General features: G+C 40.5%; 1 long non-coding RNA gene across 1 annotated transcript; it reads left to right on the top strand.

Moving 5' to 3' along the window:
* Positions 1–6,633: 6,633 nt before the first annotated feature.
* LOC116582467 lies at positions 6,634–24,778 on the top strand. Its single transcript, XR_004282435.1, has 3 exons — positions 6,634–6,708; positions 7,106–7,108; positions 24,748–24,778. It is a non-coding gene; the product is annotated as an uncharacterized LOC116582467 (long non-coding RNA).
* The last annotated feature ends 1,239 nt before the right edge of the window (positions 24,779–26,017 follow it).

The raw sequence follows: 26,017 nt of genomic DNA, 5'->3' as shown, positions 1-26,017 counted from the left end.
CAGGAAGTAAATTCCTCCAAGTCATCAGATAGAAGTTAAAAATTCAGGAAAACTAAATGGACTCCTGGGACATACAAACAAAGCTTGAAAATCCTATTAATGAGAAGAGCAAAAGGAGGACCTCGTCTCTCCAAAGATTTTATACCGTCTCTACCCAGCAAGGCTCCAGTCAGAATACCATCCAAGATGACTGAGGGGAATTTAGGATCTCAATCCATGGGATGGCCCATAGGTTCATAGGTTACCTAGGTGAATAGAACACGTACAGAGATTGGATGAACGGTAGTGTACAGTTTCAATGGACCCCAACTGGATGGAGGGATTCAATGCAATGCAGTTTCTGATCTAGCAAGTGCCTGTGTCCGTGGCTAATCCAGTTCTCCTATTGCCCTGGACACGAAAAGGGCTCGTCATTCCCCGGCAAATCTGAAGAAAGAAGCGAGAGCAAGACTGAGGGAGAAAGAGAGTGAGAGGAGAATCTGATGGGATAGGATGTCTTACAAAAGGTCTCTTGAAATGACCCGAGGAAATAGACCAACACGAAAGGGCAGACTTTGAGCAAGCGGTGCTAAACGACGTGAATATCCACGTGGAACAGAAGAGGTCCGAACGCTATTCCAGACTGATGGAGCCTACATACGAAAGAAGACATCAGACGTTGTCTGGAAGATACAATAGGAAACCCTTTTGAGGATCTGGGGGCGGTGGCAGAGATGAGCGGAGCACACCACCAAAAACGGGAAGCCCAAGAAGGGTTGGGAAGTTGGACTCTACGAATCCAAGGTTCCAAACACAAAATCTTGCCCAGCAAAGGACAAGACGAAAAGTATGAAAGGTTGTATGGAGATACCACCTAAGGAACTGTATACAACTCGAGAGAGGATAACTAGGAATCAAGAAGGATAGGTAGGTACCTTCAAAACAATGAACATCCTTGCACAGAAATATGGCAAGGAGAAAATCATCAGCCAAGAAACCCATGAAAAGATTCCTAAAATGCTCAGTGATCACAAAAGTGCCAAGGAAAACACAACCTCTGGGTTAGTGTTATCCCAGTGGAGGAGGACCTCGAAGCGTGTTGCCTAATGCAACGGACTGAATCGTGAAAAACGGATTTAATCCTGGAGTGGGGCACCTGGGTGGCTGCTTTCTGCTGGGGTCCTGATGCCAGGGTCTTGGGAGCAAGCCCTGCCTGGGGCTCTCTGCTCAGCAGGAAGCCTGCTTCTCTCTCTCCCACTTGCACTTCTTGTACTCCCTCTCCAATGGGGCTCCCTCTCTCACTGTCTCTGTCTTTCTGTCAAATGCGTCTATCAAACAAGCAATTCCTTCCATTCAAGAAGTAAAAATCAAATGTTGACGCATGGGGTCCTCATGAACGACAAGAATCAGGAGGGTTGTTTGATGATTTCTTGGAAGTTTTTCTTCCTTCCTTGGACAGACAGAGAGGAGAAGGAGGGAGAGAGACAGGCCGAGAGAGAGGGCCAAACAGGCTCCCTGCTCAGGAAAGAGCCAGATGCAGGGCAGGGTCCTCAGGCTGGTGCGTCGCCAAGTGCAGCGTGAAGCCCTGCAGCAGCTCCAACAATCCCAAGGGGATCTCCCTGCAGGTCTTGCCTGCCCCTCCCCCGCCGGGGACGCCTGGGCGCCGCCCTCGCCTCCTCCCTGACGGATCTTTGGCCCCGCTGCCCCAAGAGAGCGCGCTCAGAGGGCGCTGGAGGCGCTCCTGGAGGCTTGCGCCAAGGCTCCCTGGGCTCAGCTGTTCCCTGCGGCGGGGGCTGCAGCGGGGGCGGCGGGGCGGCAGGGGCGGCGGGGCGGCGGGAGTTGCTGCCGCGGTGGCTGCGACGGCGTCGCGAGGCGGTGGCGGTGGCGGCTGAGGGAGCCCGGCCCTGGCAGGGCGGGCAGCATCTCGGGCACCTCCCGCTCGCCCCGGGTCAGTCGCTTCTCTCCCCACCCCTCCCCCTCTCAACCATTGTTTATTTCTGTGAAGGCTTTTCCTAGTTGGTTTCAGGGCAAGAGCACTCTTCATGGGGAAGGGGGGAAGGGCAGGACCCGAAGAGAGACCTAGTGGACTCTGCCCTGAGCCCAGAGCTAGCCTCAGGGCTCAATCTCAAGAGCCTGAGATCACCCCCTGAGCCAGAACCCAGAGTTGGGCACTTCACTGAGGGTGCCGCCCAGGTGCTCCTCAGCTGTTGTTGACCCATTTCTGGAGAAGGGCGCCTGCGTGGCTCGGTTAGTTCAGCGACTGCCTTGGGCTTAGGTCATGACCCCGGACTGGCAGGATCTCGTCCCGCCTTGGGCTCCCAGCTCCTTGGGGAGTTGGCTTCTCCCACTGACCATCTCCTCTCTCATGCTCTCTCTCACTCATTCTCTCTCCATGAAAGAAAGACAAGCTTTCCAAAAAGTGTCTGGCAGCCTTGTTGGATGGGCTTGAATGTGGTGGATCTCAGTGAGTTTTCTCATCGCATGCAGACACCTTGAGGATAGCCATGTCTTTCTAAAAGGATCCCTTGTTGTTCTGCAATGGTTTCTTGCTCTGTTCACGGATCGGGTGTCTTTCCATTGTCTCTTCTCAAGACCTCGGAAAAGCAGCCTTTGAGGATTCCTTTGGGTACGGTCTAGCCCTTTTCATCCTTTCTCTTCCCACAAAATCTATACTAGCCTCTGCATCCTCCTATGTAGAGTTTATTTTTCACTGACCTATCCAGGTCTTTTCTTTCAATAGAATTTCAGTCATTCATTCTGAAGGTCATTGTTGAAAAGTTAAAGGTGAAGTCTACTAACTCGCTAGGCGTATTTTCTTTTCCCCGTCTATTCCTTCCTCCCTTTCTATCTATACACATAGATATATATAGGAATACATATACACACACACTTGTGTGTGTGTGTGTGTGTGTGTGTGTGTTTATGCATATGAAGTATCCCAGTCCTAAACCCCAGCACCTGGGAGCATGACCTTATTTGGAAATAGGGTCCCTGGAGATGTCACTAGCTAGGATGAGGTCATATTTGAGTAGACTGGGCCCCTAATTCAGGAGGACTTGTGTGCTTCTAAGAAGGGAGAGTGCGGATACACAGATATGCACTGAGGGAGAAGGCCCGGTGAAGAAGTCCAAAGCCAGAGCAATACTTCAAGCTGGAAAAGGGGCCTGGAACAGATCCATCCACAATACCTACAAAAGGAGCATGTCCCACCAACATCGTAGCCTCTAGAAATGTGACACTGTCCACTTCTGTGGTTTCAGCCTCCAGGCTTCTGGTATCTTGTAGTAGCAACCATAGAAAACTAGTATATATATATATATATATATATATATATATATATATATAATATATATATATATATAATACATTCTTTTACCTAATAAAACATTTTTGTTCAGAATCTCAGTCTTCCTTCCTTTCAATAGAATGTGATTCTCATTCTTTTGGTGCCTCCTGAACAATTCGACCACGTCTACCTCTTCAATTTGCATGAAAGTTATTCTTACCTAAAGTCGTCTGCCATTTCTTTAAAAACAGTTGGCATCTTTTTGCAGTTTCCAGTGTTTTTGGTTTGAGTATCTGTTTATAGGCTGATGAAGGTAACTTTCATCCTACACTTTCCTTCTGAGTTTGTTTCTTTCTGGGAAAGTATATTTTCTACTCTTTAAAAAGAAGGACCTAGAAAAGCGAAATGGTTCTTCTTTGTAAGTCTACATTCCCTTTCCCCATTTTCTGTGTACTTTCTGAGACCGCAGATTTGGGGGCCGACAGCATGTATCAGCCTTTAAAAAAATTTTAATAAAATTTAAATGAAGTTAAATTAAATATATTTAATTCAATTGAAACTTGAAAATACAAATGAAAACTTTAGAATTAAAAATGTAAATTAAATACATTGGAAGGGGAGGTGAAACATGAGAGACTAAGGACTCTGAAAATCAATATGAGGGCTTTGAAGGGGCGAGGGGTGGGAGGTTGGGGGAACCAGGTGGTGGTTATTAGAGAGGGCCCAGATTGCATGGAGCACTGGGTTTGGTGTAAAAACAAGGAATACTGGTATGCTGAAATGAAAATTAAAAACAAAAGAGAAAAATGAAAAACACATAAATAAAAACATTTAAAGAAAAAAACAGGGATTTTTAAAAAGAGATCTATGAGGGCTGTGAGTTGTGTCAACCTGGTGAATCACAGACCTGTACCCCTGGAGATAAAAATATACTCTATGTTTTTCTAAAAAAATAATTGAAATAAAATAATAAATAAATAAATGTACACAGGGATGAAGCAAAGGAATGCAAGACGATGGGCATCATTTGAGGGGCTCAGTCGTTTCATGAAATGCCAATGGTTTCTCTACTCTAATGAAAAGATGAACTTGGTTAGATTGCATCAATACCCACAACCACACAGAACGCTGTGCTGCTTCGAGGAGGGACAGAATCAGCTCACGAAGGCAGAAACAAAATTCGGTAGTATTGAAAACCTAAAATTGAACAAGACTTCTACCAACCTAGACGGGGACATCATAGCGAGTATAAGAAGGGGCGGGGGAAACACTGAAGGTACAACAACTGGATAAAAAACACAGAGTGACATCATACCTCACGTGCTGGGATCTCCAAGACCCTCTGTTCCAGGTTGTGAGTATCCACTTTGGCCGGGCTGGTCTTGCCAAGAACACCACCACAGGAAATCTAGAGCCTGTAGTGCTATTAATAACATCATCTAAGAGTGTATTTGCTGCCCTCATGGCCTGTTCCCACCGTGACTCACTGAAGCTTTTTACACGTTGTATCCATTAAGCTATAATTCCCAAAGCTCATCTTCTCTAGTCCCATTAATTTTTAGGGGACCAGGCAAACCTTAAACTTGTCCCCCTTAATTGGATCCCTGTGCCCCCACAATCTCTTTGAATGCCTTTCACCATGATCCTTGAATGAGCTCTGAGACCACTGCTGGTACCTAACACTTCTTGGCACCTTGTCCGTTAGGTTCTTGGAAGAGGAGGTGGCTATGGAGGTGAGTGGGGATGGGAGTGGGAGGATTTCTCCCTTCACTTCCCTTTTTGTTTTTTCAAATAATGGGTTTTGAGGGGGAGGGAAAGGTTAACCAGACAATTTATTTTCCATGTCCCATCGATAAAATGTTTACCACTCCCCACTGGAAGAATTTAGATCTTTCTTTTGAATCTCCGGGAAAATCTCCTAAACCCAGCCCACCACCATGTGGATTCAGCCATCTTCTGATTCACCTCCAGATTGTCTCCTCCTAACTGCTCAAGCCACAGGTTAAGGGTGAAATGCTCAATGCCCAAGCAATTAAGTGGGGAACACGTTTATCTAAGTAATTGCGTGCAGCTCTGTATCTGCATACAGGGGGTCTCTCCCAAGCCTTTCCAACCTCAGCAAAACAAGAAAAAGCCCCAGTGATCTGGCGGTATCTATCATTCATTCATTCCTGTGTTCAACACTCATGGCGGATCCCCACCAAGACAGTGGGAGAGCAAGGCGGGGAGAAATCCTGGAAGCTGAAGTCTGAGGAGGATTTCAAATTCAAGTCAGAGATGAAAGAAACGTCTGGACTCGGTCCACAGGTACACGCAGTATTCTGAACTGAGGCTAGAACCCGAGACCATTCTAATGAAAGGCCTCTACAGGTGGGCTCTCACAGGTGGGCTCCGGCTCGGTTTCGTGTATATTCGTTCATGAAATAGCTCTGCGGGTCAACATGCAGAACAAAACCATTTAATAAAAGTGAAAACGAGGAGAGGAAAGGGACACGAGAAGGCATGTGAGCAGGGAGAGAGGAAGAGCCAGGGCGGAAAAACCGAGAATCCCTCCCTGCGCTCCTTGCTGCCAGGGAGGTCTGAGGGACTAGTTTCCACCTGGGATCCCAAGTCCAGAACAAAAGCGGCAGGGCGGGCCACGGCGCGGGACGAGGGAAGGGGTTCCTCCGCACGCGCGCGTGGGGGTGCCGAACGATGGGGGCTAGCGCGCCCGCTGGCGGGGGGCAACTCGGGCGGCGCCATCCCCAGCCCGACCCCGTGCGGACCCGGGTGCGGCGCGGCGTCCGGGGTGGTCCCGGTGCCCCGGGGGTCGCGGGAGGCTGGGCCCCGACACCCCCGCGCGAGCTCTCGGCCCGCGCTTCCCGCTCCAGGTGAGGGCGCAGCGCGGTGTCACTTTACTGTGCGCAGAGGGTCTCTGGAGAAGCCGTGGGGCGGGGAGGGGCAGCGGGCCGCTGGAGCGGGCCGGCGAGGCCTCGGGGGCTGGGCTGGAGCGCGGGAGCGCACGGGCGGCGAGTCCGGGGGTCCTGCAGTCCCGACTGGGCCGCAGAACAGCACCGCGGCGCGCCCCTCCTCCGGCAGCCCCTCCACCTCCTCCCAGACGCTCCGAGGGGACCTCCAATTAGCAAAGCCCCTTCTCTGCGCCGCCCCTGCCCCCCTCCCTCCTGAGGCGCGGGCCCGGGCCGGGGCGCGGGTCAAAGCCCCCGGGGGCTGTGAGCGTCGCCAGCGCCGGCGCTGGGCGGCCTCCTAGCCTGGCTCCCCGAGCGGGTGTCACCTCGTGGGCTGGCTACGAAAAGATCATCAGCCCTAAACCCCAGCTGCACTCTCGGGTCGGTTTGCTGGCTTCCTGAGTGCGCTGGAAGCCGGGAACCAGCTTCCCCAGCACAGGCCTGGGCTGAGATGCCTGCCCTCGATCTGTTTGAGCAGTCTCCTCCTCTCCAGGCAGGGTCTGCCCTTGCATGATGGCACGCGCAAATAACTTCGACCTGGATGTTTGGGTTTTTTGTTTGTTTTTTGGTCATTGGTTATTACATGACCTCCAGGGTAGTTGCTCCACAAAGGGAGTGAAAAGAGGACGCCTGATATATACGCATACGGCCATTCTAGAAAAATAGCTTGGGGTTCTCTCTGAAACGCGGCATTGGTCCTTGCACTACGGTTTAATAGAAAAGGGATCATGCACCAAGTTACTTAAGTGAGCATAGTTTGAAATCGTTTACCGAGAGTAAATATTTAAAATAGTTATATTTTAACTAAATCTATCATCAATCATAAATCTATTACACGAAGGTTACAGGCAATTTAAATGCCTGTCTGTCTTGGCACATGAGAATGCAAAGATAGGAAGTGGTTTGTAAAAGATCATATAATAGCTTTTACTATACGGTATCAGCAATTTATCATAAAGGAGCGGCCTCCAGCTAAAAACTCAGCTTTGAAAATTGCAGAAAAGCAGCAAACGTTTCCATACCCTCTTGGTGACCAGAGGCATGCTTTGTGCCCCTCATCATTCTTTCTCGTGGTTCTGAGGCCCATGGCGCTCAGTAGTTTAGTGTCTTATTCTCTGGAATAGGCCATTGAAGAAATACCAGGCCCAGAGAAGAAGGTCCTGCTGGGCGTCTGAAGAAAGTACAACCTTTTAGATGAAGCTTTCTGGAGAATTTGTTAGTGGTTTGGTCTGCTTCTGATAGGAAGGGAAATTTTTTTTAAAGATTTTATTTATTTATTTATTTATTTATTTATTTGACAGACAGATCACAAGTAGGCAGAGAGCAGGCAGAGAGAGAGAGAGAGAGAGGTAGAAGCAGGCTCCCCACTGAGCAGAGAGCCAGACATGGGGCTCAATCCCAGGACCCTAGGATCATGACCTGAGCCAAACGCAGAGGCTTTAACTCACTGAGCCACTGGGGTGCCCCAGGAAGGGAAATTTTTTAAAGAGTATTTTCTCTTTGAATCTATTTTGAGGTTTGGTTTGTGGTTCTTTCTGACTTCTCATGAAGATGGAATTATTTCTGAGGTTGGTTGTCAGGAACCGCATATCAAATCGAACTATCTTGTTAGCAAAAATTAAATAAATAAATAAAAGCTCAAGTGTTGGTATAAAGCTATTATGCTTTTCAAAACCCCGAACTATAATTCATGTATCGTGGCCATTCTTTATCATCTCAAACAGGAAGGAGGTGGCAGAAACGCACTTTCAGGTTAATTTTTTTTTAATTTTTTATTTTTTTATAAACATATATTTTTATCCCCAGGTCTGTGAATCACCAGGTTTACACACTTCACAGCACTCACCAAAGCACATACCCTCCCCAATGTCCATAAGCCCACCCCCTTCTCCCAAAGCCCCTCCCCCCAGCAACCCTCAGTTTGTTTTGTGAGATTAAGAGTCACTTATAGTTTGTCTCTCTCCCAATCCCATCTTGTTTCATTTATTCTTCTCCTACCCACTTAAGCCCCCATGTTGCATCACCACTTCCTCATATCAGGGAGATCATATGATAGTTGTCTTTCTCTGCTTGACTTATTTCGCTAAGCATGATACGCTCTAGTTCCATCCATGTTGTCACAAATGGCAAGATTTCATTTCTTTTGATGGCTGCATAGTATTCCATTGTGTATATATACCACTTCTTCTTTATCCATTCATCTGTTGATGGACATCTAGGTTCTTTCCATAGTTTGGCTATTGTGGACATTGCTGCTATAAACATTCGGGTGCACGTGCCCCTTTGGATCACTACGTTTGTATCTTTAGGGTAAATACCCAATAGTGCAATTGCTGGGTCATAGGGCAGTTCTATTTTCAACATTTTGAGGAACCTCCATGCTGTTTTCCAGAGTGGCTGCACCAGCCTGCATTCCCACCAACAGTGTAGGAGGTTTCCCCTTTCTCCGCAACCTCGCCAACATCTGTCATTTCCTGACTTGTTGATTTTAGCCATTCTGACTGGTGTGAGGTGATATCTCATTGTGGTTTTGATTTGTATTTCCCTGATGCCGAGTGATATGGAGCACTTTTTCATGTGTCTGTTGGCCATCTGGATGTCTTCTTTGCAGAAATGTCTGTTCATGTCCTCTGCCCATTTCTTGATTGGATTATTTGTTCTTTGGATGTTGAGTTTGCTAAGTTCTTTATAGATTCTGGACACTAGTCCTTTATCTGATATGTCGTTTGCAAATATCTTCTCCCATTTCTCAGTTGTCTTTTGATTTTGTTAACTGTTTCCTTTGCTGTGCAAAAGCTTTTGATCTTGATGAAATCCCAATAGTTCATTTTTGCCCTTGCTTCCCTTGCCTTTTGCGTTGTTCCTAGGAAGATGTTGCTGCGGCTGAGGTCGAAGAGGTTGCTGCCTGTGTTCTCCTTTTGATGGATTCCTTTTGCACATTGAGGTCCTTCATCCATTTTGAGTCTATTTTTGTGTGTGGTGTAAGGAAATGGTCCAATTTCATTTTTCTGCATGTGGCTGTCCAATTTTCCCAGCACCATTTATTGAAGAGGCTGTCTTTTTTCCATTGGACATTCTTTTCCTGCTTTGTCGAAGATTAGTTGACTGTAGAGTTGAGGGTCTATTTCTGGGCTCTCTATTCTGTTACATTGATCTATATTTCTGTTTTTGTGCCAGTACCATGCTGTCTTGATGATGAGAGCTTTGTAATAGATCTTGAAGTCCGGAATTGTGATGCCACCAACGTTGGCTTTCTTTTTCAATATCCCTTTGGCTATTCGAGGTCTTTTCTGGTTCCATATAAATTTTAGAATTATTTGTTCCATTTCTTTGAAAAAGATGGATGGTATTTTGATAGGAATTGCATTAAATGTGTAGATTGCTTTAGGTAGCATAGACATTTTTACAATATTTATTCTTCCAATCCAGGAGCATGGAACATTTTTCCATTTCTTTGTGTCTTCCTCAATTTCTTTCATGAGTACTTTATAGTTTTCTGAGTATAGATTCTGAGCCTCTTTGGTTAGGTTTATCCCTAAGTATCTTATGGTTTTGGGTGCAATTGTAAATGGGATTGACTCCTTAATTTCTCTTTCTTCTATCTTGCTGTTGGTGTAGAGAAATGCAATTGATTTCTGTGCATTGATTTTATATCCTGACACTTTACTGAATTCCTGTATAAGTTCTAGCAGTTTTGGAGTGGAGTCTTTTGGGTTTTCCACATATAGTATCATATCATCTGCGAAGAGTGATAATTTGACTTCTTCTTTGCCGATTTGGATGCCTTTAATTTCCTTTTGTTGTCTGATTGCTGAGGCTAGGACCTCTAATACTATGTTGAATAGCAGTGGTGATAATGGACATCCCTGCCGTGTTCCTGACCTTAGCGGAAAAGCTTTTAGTTTTTCTCCATTGAGAATGATATTTGCGGTGGGTTTTTCATAGATGGCTTTGATGATATTGAGGTATGTGCCCTCTATCCCTACACTTTGAAGAGTTTTGATCAGGAAGGGATGCTGTACTTTGTCAAATGCTTTTTCAGCATCTATTGAGAGTATCATATGGTTCTTGTTCTTTCTTTTATTGATGTGTTGTATCACATTGACTGATTTGCGGATGTTGAACCAACCTTGCAGCCCTGGAATAAATCCCACTTGGTCATGGTGAATAATCCTTTTAATGTACTGTTGAAATCTATTGGCTAGTATTTTGTTGAGTATTTTCGCATCTGTGTTCATCAAGGATATTGGTCTGTAGCTCTCTTTTTTGATGGGATCCTTGTCTGGTTTTGGGATCAAGGTGATGCTGGCCTCATAAAATGAGTTTGGAAGTTTTCCTTCCATTTCTATTTTTTGGAACAGTTTCAGGAGAATAGGAATTAGTTCTTCTTTAAATGTTTGGTAGAATTCCCCCGGGAAGCCGTCTGGCCCTGGGCTTTTGTTTGTTTGGAGATTTTTAATGACTGTTTCAATCTCCTTACTGGTTATGGGTCTGTTCAGGCTTTCTATTTCTTCCTGGTTCAGTTGTGGTAGTTTATATGTTTCTAGGAATGCATCCATTTCTTCCAGATTGTCAAATTTATTGGCGTGGAGTTGCTCATAGTATGTTCTTATAATAGTTTGTATTTCTTTGGTGTTAGTTGTGATCTCTCCTCTTTCATGCATGATTTTATTTATTTGGGTCCTTTCTCTTTTCTTTTTGATAAGTCTGGCCAGGGGTTTATCAATTTTATTAATTCTTTCAAAGAACCCGCTCCTAGTTTCGTTGATTTGTTCTATTGTTTTTTTGGTTTCTATTTCATTGATTTCTGCTCTGATCTTTATGATTTCTTTTTTTTTTATTTCCAGCATAACAGTATTCATTATTTTTGCACCACACCCCCTGCTCCATGCAATCCGTGCCCTTTATAATACCCACCACCTGGTACCCCAACCTCCCACCCCCCGTCCCTTCAAAACCCTCAGATTGTTTTTCAGAGTCCATAGTCTCTCATGGTTCACCTCCCCTTCCAATTTCCCCCAACTCCCTTCTCCACTCTAAGTCCCCATGTCCTCCATGCTATTTGTTATGCTCCACAAATAAGTGAAACCATATGATAATTGACTCTCTCTGCTTGACTTATTTCACTCAGCATAATCTCTTCCAGTCCCGTCCATGTTGCTACAAAAGTTGGGTATTCATCCTTTCTGATGGAGGCATAATACTCTATCCCCAGGGGTACAGGTCTGTGAATCACCAGGTTTACACACTTCACAGCACTCACCAAAGCACATACCCTCCCCAATGTCCATAATCCCACCCCCTTCTCCCAAACCCCCTCCCCCCAGCAACCCTCAGTTTGTTTTGTGAGATTAAAAGTCACTTATGGTTTGTCTCCCTCCCAATCCCATCTTGTTTCATTTATTCTTCTCCTACCCACTTAAGCCCCCATGTTGCATCACCACTTCCTCATATCAAGGAGATCATATGATAGTTGTCTTTCCCTGCTTGACTTATTTCGCTAAGCATGATGTGCTCTAGTTCCATCCATGTTGTCACAAATGGCAAGATTTCATTTCTTTTGATGGCTGCATAGTATTCCATTGTGTATATATACCACATCTTCTTGATCCATTCATCTGTTGATGGACATCTAGGTTCTTTCCATAGTTTGGCTATTGTGGACATTGCTGCTATAAACATTCGGGTGCATGTGCCCCTTTGGATCACTACGTTTGTATCCTTAGGGTAAATACCCAATAGTGCAATTGCTGAGTCATAGGGCAGTTCTTTTTTCAACATTTTGAGGAACCTCCATGCTGTTTTCCAGAGTGGCTGCACCAGCTTGCATTCCCACCAACAGTGTAGGAGGGTTCCCCTTTCTCCGCATCCTCGCCAGCATCTGTCATTTCCTGACTTCTTTATTTTAGCCATTCTGACTGGTGTGAGGTGATATCTCATTGTGGTTTTGATTTGTATTTCCCTGATGCCGAGTGATATGGAGCACTTTTTCATGTGTCTGTTGGCCATCTGGATGTCGTCTTTGCAGAAATGTCTGTTCATGTCCTCTGCCCATTTCTTGATTGGATTATTTGTTCTTTGGGTGTTGAGTTTGCTAAGTTCTTTATAGATTCTGGACACTAGTCCTTTATCTGATATGTCATTTGCAAATATCTTCTCCCATTCTGTCAGTTGTCTTTTGATTTTGTTAACTGTTTCCTTTGCTGTGCAAAAGCTTTTGATCTTGATGAAATCCCAATAGTTCATTTTTGCCCTTGCTTCCCTTGCCTTTTGCGTTGTTCCTAGGAAGATGTTGCTGCGGTTGAGGTCAAAGAGGTTGCTGCCTGTGTTCTCCTCAAGGATTTTGATGGATTCCTTTTGCACATTGAGGTCCTTCATCCATTTTGAGTCTATTTTTGTGTGTGGTGTAAGGAAATGGTCCAATTTCATTTTTCTACATGTGGCTGTCCAATTTTCCCAGCACCATTTATTGAAGAGGCTGTCTTTTTTCCATTGGACATTCTTTCCTGCTTTGTCGAAGATTAGTTGACCATAGAGTTGAGGGTCTATTTCTGGGCTCTCTATTCTGTTCCATTGATCTATGTGTCTGTTTTTGTGCCAGTACCATGCTGTCTTGATGATGACAGCTTTGTAATAGAGCTTGAAGTCCGTAATTGTGATGCCACCAACGTTGGCTTTCTTTTTCAATATCCCTTTGGCTATTCGAGGTCTTTTCTGGTTCCATATAAATTTTAGCATTATTTGTTCCATTTCTTTGAAAAAGATGGATGGTACTTTGATAGGAATTGCATTAAATGTGTAGATTGCTTTAGGTAGCATAGACATTTTCACAATATTTATTCTTCCAATCCAGGAGCATGGAACATTTTTCCATTTCTTTGTGTCTTCCTCAATTTCTTTCATGAGTACTTTATAGTTTTCTGAGTATAGATTCTGTGTCTCTTTGGTTAGGTTTATTCCTAGGTATCTTATGGTTTTGGGTGCAATTGTAAATGGGATTGACTCCTTAATTTCTCTTTCTTCTATCTTGCTGTTGGTGTAGAGAAATGCAATTGATTTCTGTGCATTGATTTTATATCCTGACACTTTACTGAATTCCTGTATAAGTTCTAGCAGTTTTGGAGTGGAGTCTTTTGGGTTTTCCACATATAGTATCATATCATCTGCGAAGAGTGATAATTTGACTTCTTCTTTGCCGATTTGGATGCCTTTAATTTCCTTTTGTTGTCTGATTGCTGAGGCTAGGACCTCTAGTACTATGTTGAATAGCAGTGGTGATAATGGACATCCCTGCCGTGTTCCTGACCTTAGCAGAAAAGCTTTCAGGTTTTCTCCATTGAGAATGATATTTGCGGTGGGTTTTTCATAGATGGCTTTGATGATATTGAGGTATGTGCCCTCTATCCCTACACTTTGAAGAGTTTTGATCAGGAAGGGATGCTGTACTTTGTCAAATGCTTTTTCAGCATCTATTGAGAGTATCATATGGTTCTTGTTCTTTCTTTTATTGATGTGTTGTATCACATTGACTGATTTGCGGATGTTGAACCAACCTTGCAGCCCTGGAATAAATCCCACTTGGTCGTGGTGAATAATCTTTTTAATGTACTGTTGAATCCTATTGGCTAGTATTTTGTTGAGTATTTTCGCATCTGTGTTCATCAAGGATATCGGTCTATAGCTCTCTTTTTTGGTGGGATCCTTGTCTGGTTTTAGGATCAAGGTGATGCTGGCCTCATAAAATGAGTTTGGAAGTTTTCCTTCCATTTCTATTTTTTGGAACAGTTTCAGGAGAATAGGAATTAGTTCTTCTTTAAATGTTTGGTAGAATTCCCCCGGGAAGCCGTCTGGCCCTGGGCTTTTGTTTGTTTGGAGATTTTTAATGACTGTTTCAATCTCCTTACTGGTTATGGGTCTGTTCAGGCTTTCTATTTCTTCCTGGTTCAGTTGTGGTAGTTTATATGTTTCTAGGAATGCATCCATTTCTTCCAGATTGTCAAATTTATTGGCGTAGAGTTGCTCATAGTATGTTCTTATAATAGTTTGTATTTCTTTGGTGTTAGTTGTGATCTCTCCTCTTTCATTCATGATTTTATTTATTTGGGTCCTTTCTATTTTCTTTTTGATAAGTCGGGCCAGGGGTTTATCAATTTTATTAATTCTTTCAAAGAACCAGCTCCTAGTTTCATTGATTTGTTCTATTGTTTTTTTGGTTTCTATTTCATTGATTTCTGCTCTGATCTTTACGATTTCTCTTCTCCTGCTGGGCTTAGGGTTTCTTTCTTGTTCTTTCTCCAGCTCCTTTAGGTGTAGGGTTAGGTTGTGTACCTGAGACCTTTCTTGTTTCTTGAGAAAGGCTTGTACCGCTATATATTTTCCTCTCAGGACTGCCTTTGTTGTGTCCCACAGATTTTGAACCGTTGTATTTTCATTATCATTTGTTTCCATGATTTTTTTCAGTTCTTCTTTAATTTCCCGGTTGACCCATTCATTCCTTAGAAGGATGCTGTTTAGTCTCCATGTATTTGGGTTCTTTCCAAACTTCCTTTTGTGGTTGAGTTCTAGCTTCAGAGAATTGTGGTCTGAAAATATGCAGGGAATGATCCCAATCTTTTGATACCGGTTGAGTCCTGATTTAGGACCAAGAATGTGATCTATTCTGGAGAATGTTCCATGTGCACTAGAGAAGAATGTGTATTCTGTTGCTTTGGGATGAAATGTTCTGAATATATCTATGATGTCCATCTGGTCCAGTGTGTCATTTAAGGCCTTTATTTCCTTGCTGATCTTTTGCTTGGATGATCTGTCCATTTCAGTGAGGGGAGTGTTAAAGTCCCCTACTATTATTGTATTATTTTTATGTGTTTCTTTGATTTTGTTATTAATTGGTTTATATAGTTGGCTGCTCCCATGTTGGGGGCATAGATATTTAAAATTGTTAGATCTTTTTGTTGGACAGACCCTTTGAGTATGATATAGTGTCCTCCTCAGTCTTATTATAGTCTTTGGCTTAAAATCTAATTGATCTGATATAAGGATTGCCACTCCTGCTTTCTTCTGATGTCCATTAGCATGGTAAATTCTTTTCCACCCCCTCACTTTAAATCCGGAGGTGTCTTCGGGCTTAAAATGAGTTTCTTGGAGGCAATTCATAGATGGGTTTTGTTTTTTTATCCATTCTGATACCCTGTGTCGTTTGATTGGGGCATTTAGCCCATTAACATTCAAGGTAACTATTGAGAGATATGAATTTAGTGCCATTGTATTGCCTGTAAGGTGACTGTTACTGTATATGGTCTCTGTTCCTTTCTGATCTACCACTTGTAGGCTCTCTCTTTGCTTAGAGGACCCCTTTCAATATTTCCTGTAGAGCTGGTTTGGTGTTTGCAAATTCTTTCAGTTTTTGTTTGTCCTGGAAGCTTTTAATCTCTCCTTCTATTTTCAATGATAGCCTAGCTGGATATAGTATTCTTGGCTGCATGTTTTTCTCGTTTAGTACTCTGAAAAAATCATGCCAGCTCTTTCTGGCCTACCAGGTCTCTGTGGATAAGTCAGCTGCCAATCTGATATTTTTACCATTGTATGTTACAGACTTCTTTTCCCGGGCTGCTTTCAGGATTTTCTCTTTGTCACTGAGACTTGTAAATTTTACTATTAGGTGAGGGGTGTGGTCCTATTCTTATTGATTTTGAGGGGTGTTCTCTGAACCTCCTGAATTTTGATGCTCGTTCCCTTTGCCATACTGGGGAAATTCTCCCCAATAATTCTCTCCAGTATACCTTCTGCTCCCCTCTCTCTTTCTTCTTCTTCTGGAATCCCAATTATTCTAATGTTGTTTCGTCTTATGGTGTCACTTATCTCTCGAATTCTCCCCTCGTGGTCCAGCAGCTGTTTGTCCCTCTTTTGCTCAGCTTCTTTATTCTCTGTCATTTGGTCTTCTATATAACTAATTCTTTCTTCTGCCTCACTTATCCTTGCAGTGAGAGCCTCCATTTTTTATTGCACCTCATTAATAGCTTTTTTGATTTCAACTTGGTTAGATTTTAGTTCTTTTATTTCTCCAGAAAGGGCTTTTATATCTCTCGAGAGGGTTTCTCTAATATCTTTCATGCCTTTTTCGAGCCCGGCTAGAACCTTGAAAATTGTCATTCTGAACTCTAGATCTGACATATTACCAATGTCTGTATTGATTAGGTCCCTAGCCTTCGGTACTGCCTCTTGTTCTTTTTTTTGTGTTGAATTTTTCCATCTTGTCATTTTGTCGAGATAAGAGTATATGAAGGAGCAAGGAAAATACTAAAAGGGTGGCAACAACCCCAGGAAAATATGCTTTAACCAAATTAGAAGAGATCCCAAATCGTGAGGGGGGACACAGGGGATAAAAAGAGATTCAAAAAGGAAGAAAGAAAAAAAAAAAGAAAAAAGAAAAACAAAAGAAAAGAAAAGAATTAAAAAAAGAAAACAAATAAGAAAAATATAAAAAAGAAAAAATATATATATTAGATAAATAGTTAAAAAACGTTAAAAAAGAAAAAGGTAAAAGTTAAAAAAAAAATTACCAGAAGGCGAGAAAAAAAAAAAACAAAAAATGAAAAAGAAAAAAATTAAATTAACTGCAAGACGAAAAAAAAAATCACAGGGAAAAAACCATGAGTTCCGTGCTTTGCTTTCTCTTCCTCTAGAATTCTGCTGCTCTCCTTGGTATTGAAACCGCACTCCTTGGTAGGTGAACTTGGTCTCGGCTGGATTTCTTGTTGATCTTCTGGGGGAGGGGCCTGTTGTAGTGATTCTCAAGTGTCTTTGCCCCAGGCGGAATTGCACCGCCCTGATATCAGGGGCCGGGGTGAGTAATCCGCTGGGGTTTGCTTTCAGGAGCTTTTGTTCCCTGAGCGCTTTCCGAAGAGTTCTGGAGGACGGGAATACAAATGGCGGCCTCCTGGTCTCCAGCCAGGAGGTGCCGAGAGCCCAGGGCCCCACTCCTCAGTGCGCCCTCAGAGAACAGCGCCCAGTTACTCCTGTCTGCCTGACCTCCGGCCGCGCTCCGAGCTCACCGAGCCTGCGACCAGTTCAAGGTAACACCGAGCTGTGAGCTTACTGTCGGCTCTGTCTCTGTAGCCGGCTTTCCCGTTCCAATACCCACAAGCTCTGCAACACTCAGACACCCCCCATCCTTCTGTGACCCTGCGGGACCTGAAGCCACGCTGACCCCGCGTGGGCTTCGCCCCGGTTTAGCCTCTGGAGCGATGTCCCTCAGCGGAACAGACTTTTAAAAGTCCTGATTTTGTGCGCTCTTGCTCCGCCGCTTGCTGGGAGCCGGCCCCTCCCCCCAGGGTCTATCTTCCCGTCGCTTTGGATTCACTTCTCCACCGGTCCTACCTTTCAGAAAGTGGTTGTTTTTCTGTTTCCAGAATTGCTGTTCTTCTTCTCTTCGATCTGGCAATGGATTTTCAGGTGTTTGCAATCTTTAGATAAGCTATCTAGCTGATCTCCGGCTAGCTGAAGTAGTCTCAACCTGCTACTTCTCCGCCATCTTGACTCCTCTGTAGTGAGGTTTTGATGTGCATCAACAATAATGACAATAATAAATACTGTGGATTATATTCCATTCATTTTGCTAGGTCTTTAGGTGTATATATTATCTAATCTAACTTTTAGTTATAATAGTGGAATTGGCATTATTACCTTATTTTACCAAATTAAAAAACCAAGTAACAAAATAATTTGTCCATAGTTGTATACCTTAGGAAGCAGTTACCATGACACCAAAGTTGGGTGCTTGGGCGGCTCAGCAGTTAAGCGTCTGCTTCAGCTCCAGTCATGCTCCCTGGGTCCTGGGATGAGCCCTTATCAGGCTCCCTTTCTCCTTCTGCCTCTGTACCTCTGCCTGCTTGTACTCTCTCTCTCTCATGCTCTCTCTCTCTCTCTCAAATGAATAAATAAAATATTTTTAAAAAACCTATGACACCAAAGTCTATCATGTTAGCTCTACTGTGTCATTTTAGTAGATTGAGAGGGAGCCTAGCTATAACAGAGGTATTATTTGGTTGCCAGGGAACCATGAAAAGGGAGCATCCAACCATGGTGGAGGAAATTGAGAAGTCTTCATGTATGCAATAGTATTTTAAGTGATATTTGATAAAAGTGTTATGGTTAAATAGGAGGCAAAAACAAAGAAAAAAGGTATGCCAGGAGATTCTTGCTTATTAATTCAATTGAAGGAATTGTTACATGTTTTGGTTTCCTAAGAAAAGATTTAGTAAACAACATAAAGAATCATCTGGTGATCTAAAACCATATTCACATTTCCTGATATGGAATTCAAACATTGTAGCTAGTAAAATATGTAAAAACAGACGGTTTGCCTAAACAATGTGTTGTGTATACAGTATACAATGTGTAGTGTATACAGTAATACTTAGACAAATCAGGGAAAATCATACCCATATTTGTCCACTCTCTGGTTTCACTGGCTTACAATATCTTGAGAATTATACATCTCTTTAACTTCAATTTGCTCATGGAAGCATGACTTGTCCTAAATGAATGTGACTTTGGTTGGAAAGGAAGAATTCAATTTTCTATACTTGGTTTTCTCAGCTGAGAAATGAAACTATGTAATAAAATGTGTTGCACCTGATATTTAGAGAGGAAATTTGTTTAACATAAACATTTTTCTGGGCCAGTTTTGTATGTTAAATTAGTGATCACACATGTTTTATTGCCAAGTTGGTGTAACAAATCTCTCAGATGCCAATACCATCTGGCCATCTATGCCCACTTGCGAATTCCATGTGTCATTTTGTACCTTCCGTAGTTCCATATTCATGCTGCTCAGCATCTGCCCTGAGTTAAATGCCTCCTTTACAAATCACAATTAATGGGAACATCCTGAGTTGTGAGTTAAGAATTTGTGAAAAAAAAAATCATCACACATCCTAAAATATAGCCTGAGATGTCATTGAACAGATGTTGAACTGAAGTTAAGTGTGATAATATAAAGAAACAAACATACGGTATCTTTCTGAGTTGACTAGCTTCATTTTATTTCTATTCCCTATTTCCATGATAACTGTTTAAGAACTTCTTTCATAATGCATTTTAGGAACTAACAGTGGTATAAAGAGTGTAAGTGGCAGTATAAAAGTACAATTGGAACACAAGTTTATCTGTTTTCTAAATTAGGCAAGGAAAAAAATTTCAGAATCGCTGGCTCTTACAGTCTTTCTTCCTTGCTTTGGAAGCCTATAGAGACATTTTTGTGAGCTCTTTAGAAATGTGAAATATTTTCAATGGGTTCTAAAGCTGGTATTTCCACTTTTAACTTGTTAGGTAGCCACTCAGCAGCCAGAACCATTTAATTAGCACCCACTGTATACAAATCATTTTCAAGGTTCAAAAAAGTATAAAATATATATTGTCTTTAGGAGTTTACAAAATGAAAGCATATTGGAAAGTTAAGTTTTATCAAATACAAAAACATGGTTAGTATGATTCCTGAAGTGAGACTCTAGGGATCAGAACTACAAAGTTAAAGTTATGCTGGGTGCACATCATGGCAAATTAAACTGTGAGTTATATGTTAAAAAAAAAGTCAAATGTAAGCTTGGTTTAAACAATTATAAATTCAGAAAGTATAGTTATGATATTAACTCTATTAATCCTTTTTGAAATTCTCCTTCAAAAAGGTAAGATGACCTGGTAGAGGAGGTGTGTGTCAAGTTTTTCCATGGAAACCTTATCATTATACCTGTATGCTTCATGGACAAAGATGCATTTGTGCTGTTTTTGTGGGACAAAAACTAATTTAACATGAGGAAACATCAGGCAAAACCAAGTTGAGGAACATTCTGAAAAGTGACTGACAGGTATACTCAAAAAGTGTCAAGGTCATATAAGAAAGGAAGGATTAAAGAAGAATAAGGAGACATAACTCAATGCAATGTGTGATCCTGAACTGAAGTCTGGGTTATAAAGAGACATTAAGTGACAATTGATAAAATGTTGATAAGGTAGATTGACTATTTATGATATTTTATCACAGCTATTTTTCTGTGATTGATAATTGTTCTTTGCTTAAGTAAGATGGTAATCATTGGGAGAGCTGAGTAAAAGATTATATGAGTTTTTTGTACTATAGTTTTTGTAATTTTTTGGTAAGCATATTATTTTACAATAAAAAGTGAAATAAAAATTAAAAACATTTTATGTATATTTTAAATACAAACTTAAAAAAATTAAATAAATATTGACGTCTAGTTAATGATTTGCATTCTAAAATATATAAGGTGATAGTAGTAATCTGTGATTTACCATAAATATGGTAAACACACAGACACACAGTGACTTAATAGATGGAAGGAACAATGGAAGTCAATAAATCAAGTGTAATACAATATTAATGGTATAATCTGCATGGTTGGTGTAAAGATGCTTTCTGTAAGATGTTGCAATCTTTGCTATATATTTTTTAAGTTATCATAATAAAAAGTTGCAGAAAAAGATAATAGTTATAATATTGAAACATCCAATAACAAACTGGAAGTTAGATTAATTCATGCAAAGAATGTCATTTATTTCATTTTGCTGCATTTATCAAAGATGTTTTTGCTTTGTTCTGTTTTGTCTTTCATGCTTGGTGAACACAATATACTGCTTCACCCACAAGTAAGTACCTTCACAGAAGAAGGAATTCACTTTATTTTACTCTTCATCTACTGTTGGGATTTCATTCTCAAAATTGTCCTTTATTTATTTTCCTGCATTGCTGACCTACTTCAGAAATATTGTATTATTCCCTGAACCTTGTATCATACCTAAATATCACTGTTGGGAATATATGCTCCAACTAGTGAATGTATTATTTTCCAGAGCAAACATTTTATTTCTATATTTATATGAATAAAATTGTGGACAAGTATGAAAGTTGTAAAATAATCTCTAAAAAATTCCTCTTGTAAGTTTATTTACTTGAATATTCAATTCTTTTTATTTATTTATTTATTTATTTATTTATTTATTTATTTGACAGAGAGAGATCACAAGTAGGCAGAGAGGCAGGCAGAGAGAGAGAGAGGAAGGGAAACAGGCTCCCTGCTGAGCAGAGAGCCTGATGCAGGGCTGGATCCCAGGGTCCTGGGATCATGACCTGAGCCGAAGGCAGAGACTTTATTCCACTGAGCCATACAGGTGCCCCTGAATACTCAATTCTTATTACACAACTTAAACTTTACAGAAATGATTTATCATTACCCAAGTTACTAAAAGACTATGTGAAAAAAATATCTGAAGAAAATACAACATATTTTGCAAATACATTTTTTAAAAGATTTTATTTTATTTATTTGACAGAGAGAGAGAGAGAGAGAGAGATCACAAGTAGGCAGAGAGAGAGGAGGAAGAGGGCTCCCTGCAGGGAGCCCGATATGGGGCTCAATCCCAGGGCCCTGAGATCATGACCCGAGCCAAAGGCAGAGGCTTAACCCACTGAGCCACCCAGGTGCCCCGCAAACACATTTTTTGAAGGAATTTTTCAGGGTTGACCCTTGGATGATGAATTGGGATATTTTGTAAATTATATCACTTTCAATAATTTGGGTTGCACTTAGAGTCTAAATTTTGCAGTAATGTTTATGTAACATACTGTGACTTATCTCTTTGTCAAACCATTTTCAAGATTTGGTATTAAGCATACAAGCTTATGCTACTTGGGTTTAAAACATACTTAATCCTATTCTAAAAATGCTACACAATTTATTTCTTTACTTTTTACAGCTTATGGGGTGGGGTGGGGCTGACTTATGGCAATCCTCATTTTACTGGACCCAGAGTTTAAAGGACTTTTCAAGTTTCTAAAGCCACTATTTAGCAGAAACAGACTTTTACACCAAGTCAATATAACCCTTGAACTCTTAAATGTTCAGTAGAATTGTTAGTTCTTGAAACCATACGTTCTTCATTTTTTTTCCCCTAAAACTTTCCCATACATGAGTTTTTCAATCATTATTTGCCTTTTTGAAGAATAGTATGTTTTCAAATAATCATGCCAGGAAGGATAAATGGGCAATAATACATCTTACAAATCCTTTTATATTTTTATAATATTATTCTATCTTTTCCATTTGAAGAGATACTTTATTATTACAATAATACCAACATTGAATCCTACTATTAGTATAATAACAGGCAATTAACCTGCCCGAAATCAGTCTTCATCTACAAATGATAAAACTGATATCCATCTAATCCATAGGATTGCTTTAAGAATTTAGTTATAGGGGCGCCTGGGTGGCTCATTAGGTTAAAGCCTCTGCCTCCGGCTCAGGTCATGATCCCAGAGTCCTGGGATCAAGCCCACATCAGGCTCTTTGCTCAGTGGGGAGTCTGCTTCCCCCTCTCTCTCTGCCTGCCTCTCTGCCTACTTGTGATCTCTCTGTCAAATAAATAAATAAAATCTTTAAAAAATAATTTAATTATATATCCTTATGAAGAAGACATGTAATCAACTGTAGATCACAATAATTATTTTTCCAATGTATTATTATCTTTGTCCATAAAAGTAACACAGCTGTTGTTCTCATTATTTTCATTAATATCTTGTTAGAGAATTCTTCAGTTATTCCTCAAAACTCTCAAAAGTTTCTCCATTTGCTTCAGGTAATGTAAATAATAGAATTCTGAAACCCTTTGTTTTTTTTGAAGATAGCTTTGTCTCTACCTTCTATTGTTCCCTGGACACTACCTACAGAAAATTTTCCTCTGTTTTTCTTTATTCTTTTTTTCTTTTCCCCACCATGATGCATTTATTTATGGCTTGTTTATAAATTTTATATTTAATATTTTTACACTATACACTAAGAACTATTATTTTTAATTAAGGAAAATTTTCCTTTATTTTAAGTATCATAATTGCTTTTATTTAAATTGATATAGATGCTTCTACTAATATTTTTCACAGGCTGTATTTAAAATTTCTCACCTAAATATCTGGCACCCACTTTTTTTTCATTCTACGTTTTTATTTAAATTCCAGTTAGCTAACATACAGTGTAATATTAGTTTTAGGTGTAGAAATTAGTGATTCATCATTGACATACAACATCCAGTGCTCATCACAACAAGTGCCCTCCTTAATCTCCACCACCCATTTAACCCATCTCCTCAACCATCTCCCCTCTAGCAACCTTCAGTTTGTTCTCTATATTTAAGAGTCTGTTTTATGGTTTGTCATTCTCTTTTTTCCTCCCTATGTTTATTTGTTTTGTTTCTTAAATTCCACAGTCATATGGTATTTGTCTTTGTCTGACTTAATTTACTTAGCATAACACTCTCTGGCTCCATCCACATCCTTACAAATAACAAGATTTCATTCTTTTTGATGGCTGAATAATATTTCATTCACACACACACACACACACACACACACACACACACATTTATTTATCCATTCATCAGTCAATGGACATTTGGGTTCTTTCCATAATGTTGGTATTTTTAAAATTTTTTTCTTTTTTTTAATTTAAATTCAATTAATTAACATATAATGTATTATTAGTTTCAGAGGTATAGATCAGTGATTCATCAGTCTTTTATAATACCCAGTTCTCATTATATCATGGGCCCCCCCTTAATGTCTATCACCCAGTTATCCCACTCCCCACCTCCCACCCCTCTTCCAGCAACTCTGTTTCCTATGATTAAGAATCTCTTATGGTGGGGCGCCTGGGTGGCTCAGTGGGTTGAGCCGCTGCCTTCGGCTCGGGTCATGATCTCGGGGTCCTGGGAGCAAGTCCCACATCTGGCTCTCTGCTCAGCAAGGAGCCTGCTTCCTCCTCTCTCTCTGCCTGCCTCTCTGCCTACTTGTGATCTCTCTCTGTCAAATAAATGAATAAAATCTTAAAAAAAAAAAAGAATCTCTTATGGTTTGTCTCCCTCTCTGGTTTCATCTTGTTTTATTTTTTTTCTCTCTTCTCCTATAATCCTCTGTTTTCTTTCTTAAATTCTACTTATCAGTGTGATCATATGATGATTTTGTTTCTCCGATTGACTTATTTTGCTTAGCATAGTATGCTGTAGTTCCATCCATGTTGTTGTAAATGGCAAAATGGCAAGATTTCTTTTTTGGATGGCTGAGTATGTATATAGATATAGATATAGATATAGATATAATATATATAAAATATATTATATCTATCTCTATATAGATATAGATATAATATATTTTATCTATATCTATATAGAGATAGATATAATATATATAAAATATATTATATCTATCTCTATATAGAGATAGATAGCTATATATATGATCACATCTTTATCCATTCATCTGCTGAAGGACATCTGGGCTATTGTGGACATTGCTTCTATAATCATTGAGGTGCCGGTGACTCTTCAGATCACTATGTTTGTATCTTTGGGGTAAATACCAAGTAGTGTAATTCATGGGTGATAGGGTAGCTCTACTTTCAACTTTTAGAGGAAACTCTGTACTGTTTTCTAGAGTGGTTGACCCAGCTTGCATTCCCACCAACAGTGCAGGATGGTTCCCCTTTCTCCACATCCTCACCAATATCTGTCAATTCCTGGCTTGTTAATTTTAGCCATTCTGATTAGTATGAGGTAGTATCTCATTGATGCCAAGTGATGTTGAGCATTTTTTCATGTGCCTGTTTGCCATTTGTATATCTCCTTTGGAGAAATGTCTATTCGTGCCTTCTGCCCATTTCTTAATTGGATTATTTGTTCTTAGGTGTTGAGTTTGGTAAGTTCTTCATACTAGCCCTTTATTTGATACATCATTTACAAATATCTTCTCCCATTCTGTTGGTTGTCTTTTGGTTTTGTTGACTGTTTCCTTTGCTGTGCAAAAGTCTTTTGTCTTGATGAAGTCCCAATAGTTCACTTTTGCCTTTGTATTCTATACCACTAATTCTCTCTTCTGCCTCATTTATCCTAGCAGTTAGAGCCTCCTTTTTTTATTGCATCTCATTAATAGACTTTTTAATTTCAACTTAGTTAAATTTTAGTTTTTTTATTTCTCCAGAAAGGGATTCTCTAGTGTCTTCTATGCTTTTTTCCCCCCCTATGCTTCCCTTTTTCTATGCTTTTTATCTGTATCTTCTAAATATACAAGCTGGTATCTTTATAATCATTATTCTGAACTTTAGTTCCAACATCTTACTAGTGTCCATATTGATTAGGTCCCTGGCAGTCAGTACTGCCTCTTGTTCTCTTTTTTCAAGTTATTTTTTCCATTTTGTCATTCTGTCAGAGAATAGATGAACAAGCAAGCAAAATTCTAAAATGGCAACAATGACCTCAGAGAAATATACACTAAAAAAAAATAGAAGGGACCCAAAACCAAAAATAAATGAATAAATTTTTAAAAAACAATAGAAAGGAAAGAAAAATAAAAGAGAGAATACAATCAGATAGATGAACCGAGTAATACAATTGCTCTTGTATGTATTTTGGTCTGTTTGTTAGAAAATTAGATCCCAAAATTGTAATGAAAGAAAACTTGTATATGTACAAAAATACAATTAAATATAATGAAAGGATACAATGTAACAGAAGAAATGAAAATTAAAAGACAAGAAAAAAACAACATAAACAACAACAGTAACAGTAAAAAGATAAGGGATATAAATAGGTGAACAGAACAGAAAAATACACTATATCCTGAGTTATATTTTGGTCAATTTGTTAGAAGAAATTACGTCTCAAAATTGTAAAGAAAGAAAAACTTGTATAGATATATATCTTATATATATGTATAAATATGATATATATATAAAACTTACATATA

Source organism: Mustela erminea, chromosome X (genome assembly GCF_009829155.1).
Source record: "Mustela erminea isolate mMusErm1 chromosome X, mMusErm1.Pri, whole genome shotgun sequence".
Classification (NCBI taxonomy): domain Eukaryota; kingdom Metazoa; phylum Chordata; class Mammalia; order Carnivora; family Mustelidae; genus Mustela; species Mustela erminea.
Note: the sequence above shows the minus strand (reverse complement) of the source record. Positions and strands in the feature narration are given on the sequence as shown.